We start from the raw sequence: 13,577 nt of genomic DNA on the forward strand, positions 1-13,577 counted from the left end.
CTTAAATCACGCTATAGCTCTCAACTTCGGCGATACGGCTTGAATCAAGCCCTTAGTCCATCACCCGGTCAACAATGTTATAGCCGGTCAACAATGTTATAGTCCGTTAACACTGGGGCTCGGGCTAGCGGCGTGACTGGGACCAGTGTGGCCCAGATTCCTCTCCTCAACGTCCAGACTGTGGCAGCTCATTCCAAGCCCCACAAGGGGCACCTGGCTCCCCTCCCTCCCTTGGCTGGATCAATGACTAGGGCCATCCCAGCCCAGAGACCAGGGGTCAGCATCAAAAGCCCCCTGCCCACATCCCTGCCACCTGGTGCTCTCTTTCGGACGAGGGGGTACACTTCCACCCCTCCACCCTCTCTGAACAGGCCAGTCTGTGTGGACATGGAGCCCGAACAGGGCCGTCGTGTGATCTCCCGTGCCCCCCTCCCCAGCCACCCCCCACAGGGAGAGGGTGAGGGGTCAACCCCATCAGACCACCACACGACTCACAGAGCCATTTGATGAGGGGATCTGTTTATGATTTCTTTATGCAAGTTGAATCCTGATCCTGAGCCCTCCTCAACGTGGCAGTGATTGAGTGGTTGTTTGGAATGTGTTTGTGTCATCTGTGGTCAAAACCTTCATGTTGGAAAATGTTTGTTTTCAGGGATTGGTGGATGAGAAGTGGACCTGGTCATTGAAGGTTGGTAGCTGGCTGTTTTCCTCACTTCATTACTGGTTCAAATGAACACATCAACAACATACTGTTATTTATGATACCGTTTATTGGGTCGTCAATAAACGGAAGGGCAGATATGACACCATATTAACAGTTGTGATAATGAATCTGCCATGTTTCTGCCATAACACAATGCATGAGTTGGAATCACAACAGACTTTTGTTTTCACTAACTCATGCAGGATAATGTACGGTGTGCCACTACCACACAGTACCCAGGTACACCACAAGAAAATATTCAGCCATTCTTGAAGGACAATGGAAGTTAAATACATATGGGTCATTGTTATTAAAAGGAACACATTTTTTGACATGGATGCCTTCATTACAGTGTTAGACTTTACTGACTGACTTTACTGACTCTTGGAAGTGTTTTATGGTGATTAAACGTTGATACAACATGAAGACTCAGTTTCTCTGTCACAGATACTGTATATTGTACAGGATGTCAGTACATCAACTCCATGAATACATATTCATTTGTTTATTGAGCTCTTCTTCCATTTCTTCCCTCCATTCTTTCCTCCAGTGCGTTAGCAGATCCCAGTATGTCCCCTAGTCTTGTGAACAAGGGATGAAAAGGAGAGAAAAAAAAGGTCTGATGAGTTTGGCAAAGGGAGGACGGAGGGGGAGACAGATGGCATGAAGTCTGCATGGCTCTGGCCTGGCGCTGAGATCCTCCTCTCTCACATTCCAACAAATCCTAGCAGGAGGCTGGGGAGTCTGCCACGCCACTCAGTGGGTCCACGGGGTTCTCTCTGCATCTCTCTCCTCGCTCCCCTGCACCCCCCCGTAAGTCCCTGACCAAGGGTGTCAGCCCCGCAACACCATATAACCACACCTATAAATATATTAAAAGGCTACTCCAGGATTTTGCCAAAGAGGCCCTTTATCTACTTGCCCAGAGTCAGATGAATTAGTGGACACTATTTGTATGTCTCTGTGTCCAGTATGAAGGACGTTCGAGGTAGTTTTGTGAGCCAATGTTACCTAGCGTTAGCGCAATGACTGGAAATCTATGGTTATCTGCTAGCATAAAGCATCCCTTTAAGATGTGTAGAGTATATAGTATGATGGGATTTGTGTGTTTATTGGCCTGCTAGATAAGAGACACAGGAGGGTGGGAGATGGAGACTGAGGCGCTGATTGTTAGTATGGAATTGGGCAGAATCGGGCCAGGTGTGTGGGATAGAATTGGGAGTGGACCTATCCCTCCACTCTAGTGTCAGATCTCATTGAGTAAACATAGGACCAAAGCATGAAGGCAAAGACTGTAATCCATTTATATGTGAGGAAGAAAACAAAGGATATTTTCAATTAGTCTTGTCATCCCCAGCTCCCGATAAGGAGGAAACGCTAGCAAGTTGAGCCTGTCATAGGCCAGACATGCCCCGCTAAGATTGCCTCGTATCCTCCTCAGTCGGTCCGTCAGCGGGCCTAAGTGTAACTGCATAGTAATCACACACAGACAGTATGCCCTACCGCTGGCCCGCAGTGACCGCATGACATCTCTATGCATTTCCAATATGATAATCATGTTTATAATGTCATTTTTGGACTGTACTCTGTGCACTTTCAAGCTTTCTCTCTCTCTCTCTCTGCACTTTTCCTTCTGCTTGTCCTAATGAGTGGCTCTTATGAGAATAGGGCATACTTTGAAAAGGTCACAGGAGGTTTGAGTATCACATTGCTGTTAATGTTAATAAAAAGAGCAAACCGTGCCAAATCTATCTCTGAGCTTTTGTCCCTCTCCATATGGAATGTGATTTATCTGCAGTTGGTCATATGAATTGCTTTGCATCATTGTTAGGAAGCGTGTATCTCATTACGATACAAAGGCTGTTATTCATTTGTTGTTCTATGGTAATGTGGGATGTGCCTCAGAGGCTACTATGATGAAAGGTACAGTAGTGAACCATCTGGCTCGTACAGAGAACCGTAAAGTGTTTTTTATTCGGCTGTACTCATAGGGGAACCCTTTCATGGACCCTTTTTGGTTCCAGATAGAACCGCTTTGGGGTTCCATGTACAATACCAGTCAAAAGTTTGGACACACCTACTCATTCAAGGGTTTTTCTTTATTTAATGCTTTTCCAACAGTCTTGAAGGAGTTCTCACATATGCTGAGCACTTGTTGGCTGCTATTCCTTCACTCTGAGGTCCAACTCATCCCAAACCACAGAGGGTTCTACATGGAACCCAAAAGGGTTATACCTGGAACCAAAAAGGGTTATCCTATGAGGACAACTAAAGAGAGTTTCAATGCAAAATTGGCCATAAACTTGTCATAAACATTTGGTTTTTCACAAGATTCTTAACTGCCGTATAGCCTACTGATAAAATTCAACCACAAAGCCATAATAGCCATTATTATAGATGAATCTGACATTCACAAGTGGATCTGCACTGACTTTCCCTCCCTACAGCATAGAGACAGAGACAGAGTGGTTGGCTGTCCTTCCTCAGTGGCAGGGCAGAGTGACATTACCATCCCCAGGCCCGCTGGCACAGATATCACCTACAGGATGGGAGAGTGGCAGGGTCGATGGCCCCATGTTGGCTCCTGGCTCTGTCCAATTCTGTCCCCTTTGTCCCCCTTGCCCCCTCCATCCCCGCTCTCAGAAAGAAAAGGCAAGATGGTTTCCGCCAGTCTCGCAGTGCATTGATCAGAGGCCAGACCTCCATTAGCTAAAGGTCAGTTAAGGCCAGCGGATGGGGTCCTGGACGGGTCCTGTGTGCGTGTCCTTTGGGGGGACCCAGACCCACTCTCAGGCCCAGCCAGGGAACATGTCCTTGTCACCGGGTTCACAGTGCTCTGTGCCATGGTAGTGGGAGGATGTCCCCCCTCCCCTCCCTGGGCTTGGTCGATGCATCCAGCAGGCTGCCCCTTTCTACATCTACCTCCATTCTGTTTGATCTCAGCCACATTATACTACACCATTGTCCCTCTCCAAAAATCAAAGACTCATTCGTTCTAATTTTCTCCCTCCAATAGAATGCCACAGTAAATGAGGTGCCTAGTTCCGACTACAGATGATCACAGCGGCACAATTACATCAAATTGCCAGTCCAGACCTGTGGTTTCACATCACTGAATGGCAGTTTACCTTATAAGCCTGTGAATGAATGGGGGATAATTGTGGTGATAAACAGTGTGGAGGCTGAGTCTGCCGTCGGGTGGGATCCATTTCCTGTGTTGTCAGGGGCACCAGTGATGGAGAGGGCTGAGATGCACACACAGAGAAAGGCAGATGAGATTATTTGCATACATACACACACACACACACACCCTCACACAGTCACACACGGACACACACACACGCACACACGCACGCACACACACACACACACAGATGATGATTGTCTATAGCTTCTGTCAGGTTGTGTTTTTTTTCTCCAGCCATGGAGACCTCATCCTGGGAAATCGAGCAATTTCTGATTGAAAACAGTGGCGGTAATTAGAGCACTCACTATTTGTAACCACTTGGCATTACATTAGTATGCAAAGCTGGCAGTCAGCTAATCTGGGGGAAAACGTTTGTTTCCTTAATTGCCCTCTTAGGACAAAGGGAAAGGGAGGGGGGAGAGAATATAGTAGAATGTTAACTTGCTCCTGCTAGAAGGGAGCCTGGTGTGTTCAAGGGACGTGGCTGCCTCAACACAGGGGTCACACACACATAAACACTTGGACACACATGCTTATAGATTGATAACCAGTGGTTTGGAATATGAACTATACAATGTGACAATGGGGTCATCTTCCTATCTTGATCTTTGTATGAAGGCATATGAATCCACCTGTTCTGTGTCAGGCCAGTTGTTCCTGTCTATCCTATCTGCCTCCTCACCTTGGCTTCACTGACATTAGGATGACACTACCTCACTCACTACCTCAACCATAATGCTATCGTCGCAGCCTCCCGGGTGGCACAGTGGTCTAAGGCACAGAGATTCTGGGTTTGAGTCCAGGCTCTGTCGCTGCCGGCCGCGACCGGGAGGCCCATGGGGCACAATTGGCCTAGCGTCGTCCCTGTTAGGGAGGGTTTGTCCGGCAGGGATGTCCTTGTCCCATTGTGCACTAGCGACTCATGTGGCGGGCCTGGGCGCAGTGAACGCTGATCAGGTCGCCAGGTGTATGGTGTTTCCTCCGACACATTGGTGCAGCTGGCTTCCGAGTTGGATGGGCAGTGCGGCTTGGTTGGGTTGTGTTTTGGAGGACGCGTGGCTCTCGACCTTCGCCTCTCCCGAGTCCGTACGGGAGTTGCAGCGATGAGACAAGACTGTAACTACTACCAATTGTGGAGAAAGGGGGGTAATTGTTTTTTAAATGCTATGGTCTGCTCGCTTTCCCTTCTGCTCCAGCCTTTCTCTACTGCAACCAGGGTCCTCCTTCTGCCCAGATTACCTTTAGAGTCTCTCTCTCTCATCTTTAAAAGGTACATGCACCTGTACACTGTATTCTTGTTACATTCCACAGCCTATAAAACCAAAAATGTCACTCAAACAGAAGGAGGAACTAACAAAGAGTCACTGACAACAACCAAAACGAAACAGGTGGGGTTTTAGGAGTAGTTCTGAAAGACACTCATGGGGGTGTCCACTGAAAGTTGACTGGCAACAAGAACTGGGACCTAAAAAACACCCACCATGAGCACCCACTAAGAGGCAAACAAAAGATAAACCCACACCAAACTTAAAGACAGGAAGCATACCAAAAAGTGGAGCAAAACAAAAACAGGGAAGAACAGATAAAGGATTGTCTTTCTAGAAATCAAACAGGGAGAGCCAACTAAAGGTGTTGACCCTCCACATCTCTCAAGACAACTGGAGGATTGGGCCAGCCGCTCTTAAATATCACCTGTGCCAGTACAGATGGAAACCCCATTCCAACTAACGAGATGGACCAACCAGCACAGGTGGAACACATACTGACTAACGAGGTGCCACCAATTGGTGAACCCTATGTGCTAAAGTACTATTCGAGCTACAGTCCAATCTCAAAACATCAATGGAGGAAGAAAAACTGTAACAATTGTCAACAGGGAAGTACACTGTATGCTCTACCATCTCCTCTGTAACAATCTCTCTCACCCATTGGTTGACCTGACATTGGTATTGGTATTCTAAACGATATCATAGCCACCATCGATAAAAGACAATACTGTGCAGGCGTAATCATCGACCTGGCCAAGGCTTTCGACTCTGTCAATCACCACATTCTTATCGGCAGACTCAACAGCCTTGGTTTCTCAAATGACTGCCTCGCCTGGTTCGCCAACTAATTCTCAGATAGAGTTCAGCAGTCTCTATGGGGGTGCCACAAGATTCAATTCTCGGGCATACTATTTTCTCTGTATACATCAATGAAGTTGCTCTTGCTGCTGGTGATTCTCGGATACACCTCTACGCAGACGACACCATTCTGTATACTTCTGGCCCTTCTTTGGACACTGTGTTAACAAACCTCTGGACGAGATTCAATGCCATACAACAGTCCTTCCGTGGCCTCCAACTGCTCTTCAATGCAAGCAAAACTAAGTGCATGCTCTTCAACCGATCGCTGCCCATACCCACCCTTCTAGCATCACTACTCTGGACGGTTCTGACTTACAATATGTGGACAACTACAAATACCTAGGTGTCTGGTTAGACTGTAAACTCTCCTTCTAGACTCACACTAAGCAACTCCGATCCAAAATTAAATCTAGAATCAGCTTCCTATTTCACAACAAAGCATCCTTCACTCATGCTGCCAAACATACCCTCGTAAAACTGACTATCCTGCAGATCCTTGACTTCGGCGATGTCATTTACAAAATAGCCTCCAACACTCTACTCAGAAAATTGGATGTAGTCTATCACAGTGTCATCCGTTTTGTCACCAAAGCCCCATATACTACCCACCACTATGCTCACCAAAGCCCCATATACTACCCACCACTATGCTCTCGTTGGCTGGCCCTCGCTTCATATTCGTCGCCAAACCCACTGGCTCCAGGTCATCTATAAGTCTTTGCTAGGTAAAGCCCCGCCTTATCTCAGCTCACTGGTCACCATAGCAGCACCCACCCGTAGCACGTGTTCCAACAGGTATATTTCACTGGTCATCCCCAAAGCCATTCCTCCTTTGGCCGACTTTCCTTCCAGGTCTCTGCTGCCAATGACCGGAACAAATTGCAAAAATCACTGAAGCTGGAGACTCATATCTCCCTCACTAACTTTACGCATCAGCTGTCAGAGCAGCTTACCGATCATTGCACCTGCACATAGCCCATCTGTAAATAGCCCATCTAACTACCTCATCCCCATTATAATTTTTTTTGCTCCTTTGCACCCCAGTGTCTCTACTTGCACATTCATCTTCTGTACATCTATCACTCCAGTGTTTAATTGCTAAGTTGTAATTATTTTGCCACTATGGTCTATTTATTGCCTTAACTATCTTATCTTACTACGTTTGCACATACTGTATATAGACTTTTCTATTGTGTTATTGACTGTACGTTTCTTTATCCCATGTGTAACTGTGTTGTTGTATGTGTTGCACTGCTTTGCTTTATCTTGGCCAGGTCACAGTTGTAAATGAGACCTTGTTCTCAACTAGCCTACCTGGTTAAATAAAAAATAAAAAGTAAAAATGGATTGATTTTCTCTTCTATTTTATTATGCACTTTTCTTTTGCCCAGTACCACCATGACATATGATGTGCATTTCACAAAAAAAATGTTGACAATCTTTATATACCTTTAATATGGATGGAGAATGACTTTCTGTGGTTGCAGCGCTGGACGATCCACAGCCTGGCAAACTTCATGGTCAGATTTTCCGTTGGCTCTTCCTGCACACAAAGTCAAATACAGCCCAATTAACACCGTCTGCAGCCTGGACTAGACAAAACAATGACAGGATCATACAAGTACATCAGGTCACACTTTCAAAAGGAAAAAATATTGATAGATGTGGCTCTTGGTGCATCTTTTCTGGGTTTTATGGTGTATTTACCTTTTCAAATATGGTAAATTGATATTGGCAGTGAGTTGTATGAGTGAACCCCTAATGATGAACATGAGTCCATCCAGGATCCATTTTTAGACGATTCATTACGATTCACTGCACCATACATCACCGCAAAACATGTGTCTTGTTATTCAAATAGCAGCTCAAATCTACCATTGTCCTTAATTTGAGCAGTTTTGATGGTTTTATGACTGCAGCTGATTTAAATACATTGTTTTCAAGTTCAAGCTATGCCTGCATGGGGTCTGCTGACTGGAAGACTAACAGACACAGAGACAAAATAAAGGAATTACTCATAATAGGCTACTTTGTAAAATATGACGATATGCATCAACATAATTGAATTAACTGAAAATGTTTCATGAATATCAACACTGTGTTATGTTGGTCACCATATCAATGCATTCTGGTTTACGATTATACTATAGATCAATTTATAGATCAATATATTTTTACAAATCAGACCATAACAAAACACACATTCAAGCATAAAGGAGGGGTACCACATTATTTCAGTTGGATTGACAATTGACAGGTAAGAGACAGGTTTACAAAGAAGTACATTTTTCTAGCTACAGGCCTAAATTTGAACATTATATGGCCTTCAAATTGGACAGTCATGATCGGATTCGTTTTGCGCATTGGATTCCTGCATCGAACAACATGGCTGATAAATTACTTGGAAAATGAGCACATGCGTCTCTAGAAATGATTATTTTTGTCAAATCAATTAAAATTCGTTAAATAGATCAACTTTTGCACACCTGAAGTCAAGTTCTCAATACATCACAGGTGCGCAGGAGCGGAAAAAAAACTGATTTAAAGTGTAATTCGTTCCCATAGCCGGCAAAACAAACACCACATTACATTACATTACATTTAAGTCATTTAGCAGACGCTCTTATCCAGAGCTGTCAACTTTCGTCAAGGCAAGACTTTCTTCTGTAAAACTATTCTATTAACTTACAGCAAATTGTTTTCTACCTTTTCTATATTTTAATGTACCTATTCACGCTTCGATAACAATTTCAACCCACTATCCAAATTCAGACGATTTCACAATGAGACCTTTAGGATATTGCCTTTTGACTTTCAAATAGGCTTATTTGGATAAAAGTTACATTTTTTTACAGGGTCGTTTGTATTTTGACTTGACAAAAGGGGTGAACCACGAGTTTGACAAAAGATTGAATGACAGACAATCGTTTACTCCTTTACTTGTTTACTTTTTACATCAATGAGGGGGGAAGTTGGATGCGACAGGTGAAGAAAACGAGCTGTTGAGTTTATCCCTGTTTAAATCACTTGGTCTGCTATTTGTTTACATGGGCAATACCTATACAATGCCGAACAACCTATTTAGAATAGAATCTTCAACACATTAGAATACATATCTCTTTCAAGTAGACATTCTAGCTTATTTTGCCATCATATCATCTTGCTAGCCTATCCACACAAAATCGTGTCACGGTATTCTAAGTTGGTTTCAAATCATCCACGTAAAATGATAAGAAATGAACTAAATGAGTCATTTATTAGACATACTTTCACTAATTGTGATGTCCTATCACAAATGAATTTATCAGAGCCTTGCTGCGTTTCAATCATTTTCTGTCACAATCTTTTCAGACCTCTCTATAGAAGCAACTAGGCAACCGAAACACAGATGTTTCGGGAAAGTATAAAAAATTGTGATGATAAGAATGTGACGTTATATTAGACTACAGAAACATCGGGATTTGAGGATAAAAAGCGGTTATTTTCGCTCCAGATTTGGTCATTTAATACAAGGCGTGTGACAACCTGTGTACATTCATAGCAAACAAAAATGATGCTTTAGGTAAGGTTAGTGTCAGGTGCGAGAAAATGTACAACTAAAAAGCAAACTTTACTTTGTACAAGATCCCAATTTGAGAACACATTTCTGACACACTTACATCATTTATCCAGTCCCTAGTTTAATATTTGACTTGTTTTATTTATGAGTGGTAATTTCATGTCGTCTTTTCAAAAAGAATAAATATTACGCTTTTAACTCAATTTAGGCGCACATATTTTAGAAATGGCCTATAACGAAATAGAATAATCGGGACTCTGAAATTTGTATCGTTCACTTTTAGTGAGCCATCAATCAAACAAATACATGTTCGTCTTTAGGTTTAGGCTATGGCATAAACAAAATAAATAAGTTATTAGGCGTTACAATCTTTTAAAACGTTTCATATCTGACTGCAGACCATTTTTTCAATAATATGTCAACTAAAATAGGAAAACCCACATTTACAGTTTAGTCATTTAGCTGAAGCTCTTAACCAGAGTGACTTACAGGAGCAATTAGGGTTAAGGGCACGTCGATAGACTTTTCACCTAGTCGGCGCGCGCACACACACACACACACACACACACACACACACACACACACACACACACACACACACACACACACACACACACACACACACACACACACACACACACACACACACACACACACACACACACACACACACACACACACACACACACACACACACACACACTTAATCAGAGTCACCTGAGAAAACATTCACACTCATAAACCTCGAACCAATTTCGGGAAACAATTTGCCATCTTTAACTTATGGATTAGATCCTACTAGCCTATGTATTATTCGACCCCCCTTCTATTCAGTATTGACCCTGCTATTGCATTGGACACTAATAATACTTTTTCAACTGTTGTTTCCTTGCTCAATATAATTATACACACTGCTCCTATGCTCTAATACCCTACATAATATTATTGTGAACAATTCAACTAATTGAAATTGAAATGATAGAAAATAAGGTAAAGTCCTTTCCGGGGCCAAACCAGGAAATTACCTTGACATAAGGTAATTTCAATTTCTCGGTACAAAACCAAATGTATGCAGTGTTTCATACCGTTCTACTTTGACGAAGTTTCAAAGGTGAAATCAGAAGTCACGTTTGTATCCACATCACAATCATATTTTTCCAAACACCGAAAACAACTGATATATATTCAACAATGACAGGTAGGCCTACTTTCTGACGACCTATTTCCGGTTGAAATGTTAGTTATTTAAATAGTGAATGGATGTAACACTTCCTTAACTTTGTCAGTGAGAGTTAAGGCCAAATGTCTTTGGAGGAGGCTTGAATCAGTCAGTCCCTGTGTGTACACTGAGGTCCAGTGTTCTGGCAACAAAGGGGGGGCTAATCCACGTAATTTACACAATGCATAGGGCCGTGTTTACATGGGATAGAGGAGGGCCTCATCTTTTTTTTTCACCGGACATAAATGCCAGAGTTGAAAAGGGACCTTTTCTGGACGATATGCGGAGAACATTTCAGGAGCTTTGAATCAATCCCATTGTAACTTTATTTTGGTATATTCTAAAGTGTCCTAAACAGTTTCACCCCCGAAGGACGAGCCATGTCCACCAAAACACACCTGTGAATGCAGTCAGCAAGCAAGGCTAGGCTATGGCCTATTTTACGGTGTCAATTAATAATTTAAGAGAATAACACCATTTTCCAACTTCGAGATAAATAGACAGACTATTTCGTAATATGCTACTATGAAGAAGAGATATTTTGCATATTTTAATTGTGAATAAAATAGGCTTTAAATTGTGTGCAGTACAATCATCAAAACATCAATATCTGATTTCTGAAGTGTGTGACAAATGTTGGCTACTGTAAATTAGCAGCATATTCCAATTTGTCACAGAACACTTTTGTGGGATAAATTGTCGTATCTAATTAAAATCACGCAAACATAACAATCTGAAATATTTGAGGTTTCGTTTAGTCTACAAGTTGCGTTCAGTTGGGGTTTAGCCTAGGCCAACGCCTACATGATTTCCACAGCCCTTACTGGCCTTTGTAATGGGTCAGCAATTATTTCAATCTGGAATTTGGTATGATAAACCATAACCGCAATGCTTTTTTGTTTTGTTTTCATAGTTCAGCTTTTAATTTTCTTGAATTAAGAAAAGGCTGTCCGTCTTAGAAATCATTACACTATATGAAATTAGCCATCGGACTATTGGCTATTAAACATTATGGGTCTGCAAAATTGCCAATATAGGAAATCCAATAACAAAATAAAATAACAAATAGGAGTTAGTCCTTAAATAGCCAATTATAACAAATGTTGAATTGGATGGAAAACAATGGGTCATACGAGGAACATTTGTTCATGTTCTATCAAGACAATATTTAGCTATCTCAAAATATGGCATTATTTTATTAGGCCTATAATGTCTCAACAGGTTAAAAAGGCACAATGTCTGCTCCAATCAAATGCAGAACTTTATGACACCTGCAAGACGTCACTGTATGATTATCTAAATGTAAACACAATTCACCTCAAATGTCTTTCTTCCATAGCCCACTGATGGCAGACATTACAGTATACTCTTAAAAAGGTTCTGGATAGAACCAAAAAGCTTCTATTGGTTGCTTCATGTGGCACCCCTATAGGTTCTATATAGAACCGTTTTGTAGGGTTATTTCATCAGAACCCCGGGGGTTCTTCTTCAATGAACCAACAATGGCTGAGGTTCTATATGGGATCCATTGGGGTTCTGTATGGGAAAAAAATGTATGTTCTATTTAGAACCTTAAGGGGTTCCACAGATGAAGCAAGCTTTTTGCTTCTATCCGGAATCTTTTTTTCTAAGAGGATATAACATGGCCAATCGAAACTGTGACCTTTAACTGAATGTGTTCCTTGAACAGTGTAAATATTGATAGTTGCATATAACCCGCCATGTGAGGGTAGACCCCAATTGGAGCACATCTGGTGCATGGCTCTGTCTTTCTCTAAGTTTACCCTACACATGTGATATCATATCCGTTTTTGTATGACTCACAATTTGGGTTACAAAGGTAAAACCGCTTGCTGTTACATGATATTAAAGCATGTCGTTTCTACAAACGGATTCATTGCTTCATTATTTAACAGAAATATCTCCCTCCCCCTAAAAGGCAACAACAATTTAACAGTTATTTAGCCTAAATGAAAACGTGACAATGTTACATAGCCTGAACTGGCGAAGGACTGACATTGGAAGGAATGTGAAATATATTGCAAACTATTTAACCATTGCAAAAACCCGGCCCTCTCCAGTTTGAAATAATACCACACCAAACAAATATTTCACCTACAATCACGTATGGACAAAACTGTCCGCAATCCTTTATTTAGCCTACAATCAATCATTCGTTTAATTATTTTTTATAAATAAGAGAAATTCCCTAGTTTGACTCACAGCCATTTTTAAATACACTTCCCATTTCAGATGTCAGTCTTTGGGGTTCCCTTAATAACGTATTTCACGAAGGGTGGATGATTATTTTGGCACTGTCAGGTAAATTCATACGGTACATTGGAGAATTCTTCTTTAATTGCCACTAATCCCGAGTGTCACGTGGCGCTCAGGTTGCATCTCAGGTGAACCGGCGCGAGGGACGTGTTCCCGCCTTTACAGGCATAAAACACGATTACCAGATCATTATTAATCAAGCCTTTTCTTCGTGAAATTGTACATTCCAGTTAAGATGCACGTTGTCTAATGAGGGGAGGAGTAAATGGCAAATTGTGACGTTCGTGTAAATGAAATAGTTCAACTACTATCCCATATTTCTTTCAATTTCAATGAATCAATCAACAGTATTATGGATTTTTTTCTCTCTTCATGGATTCTCTAATTATATCCTTGTGACATGGGAACAGATGAGCTTGATTCACTTTCAGAGTTTGGAATAGCATGACCTCTGTTATTTTGAGTTTGACATCTTTGTTTTTATTAGAAGGTGGCACTTTTGG

General features: G+C 42.1%; 1 long non-coding RNA gene across 2 annotated transcripts in view; it reads right to left on the reverse strand.

The window, feature by feature from the left end:
- Window positions 1–735: 735 nt before the first annotated feature.
- Window positions 736–13,577, reverse strand: part of LOC118372131 (uncharacterized) — a 29,930-nt gene continuing 17,088 nt past the window's right edge. Inside the window, exons 3-5 of one of the 2 annotated variants that reach the window (XR_008087532.1) lie at window positions 7,469–7,562; window positions 3,832–3,948; window positions 736–1,284 (exon numbers count right to left, since the gene is read on the reverse strand). This is a non-coding gene — a long non-coding RNA (uncharacterized LOC118372131). The remainder of the gene's footprint in view (window positions 1,285–3,831; window positions 3,949–7,468; window positions 7,563–13,577) is intronic. The other variant, XR_004823155.2, reaches the window with a different exon arrangement.

This window comes from Oncorhynchus keta, chromosome 30, assembly GCF_023373465.1.
Source record: "Oncorhynchus keta strain PuntledgeMale-10-30-2019 chromosome 30, Oket_V2, whole genome shotgun sequence".
Classification (NCBI taxonomy): Eukaryota; Metazoa; Chordata; class Actinopteri; order Salmoniformes; family Salmonidae; genus Oncorhynchus; species Oncorhynchus keta.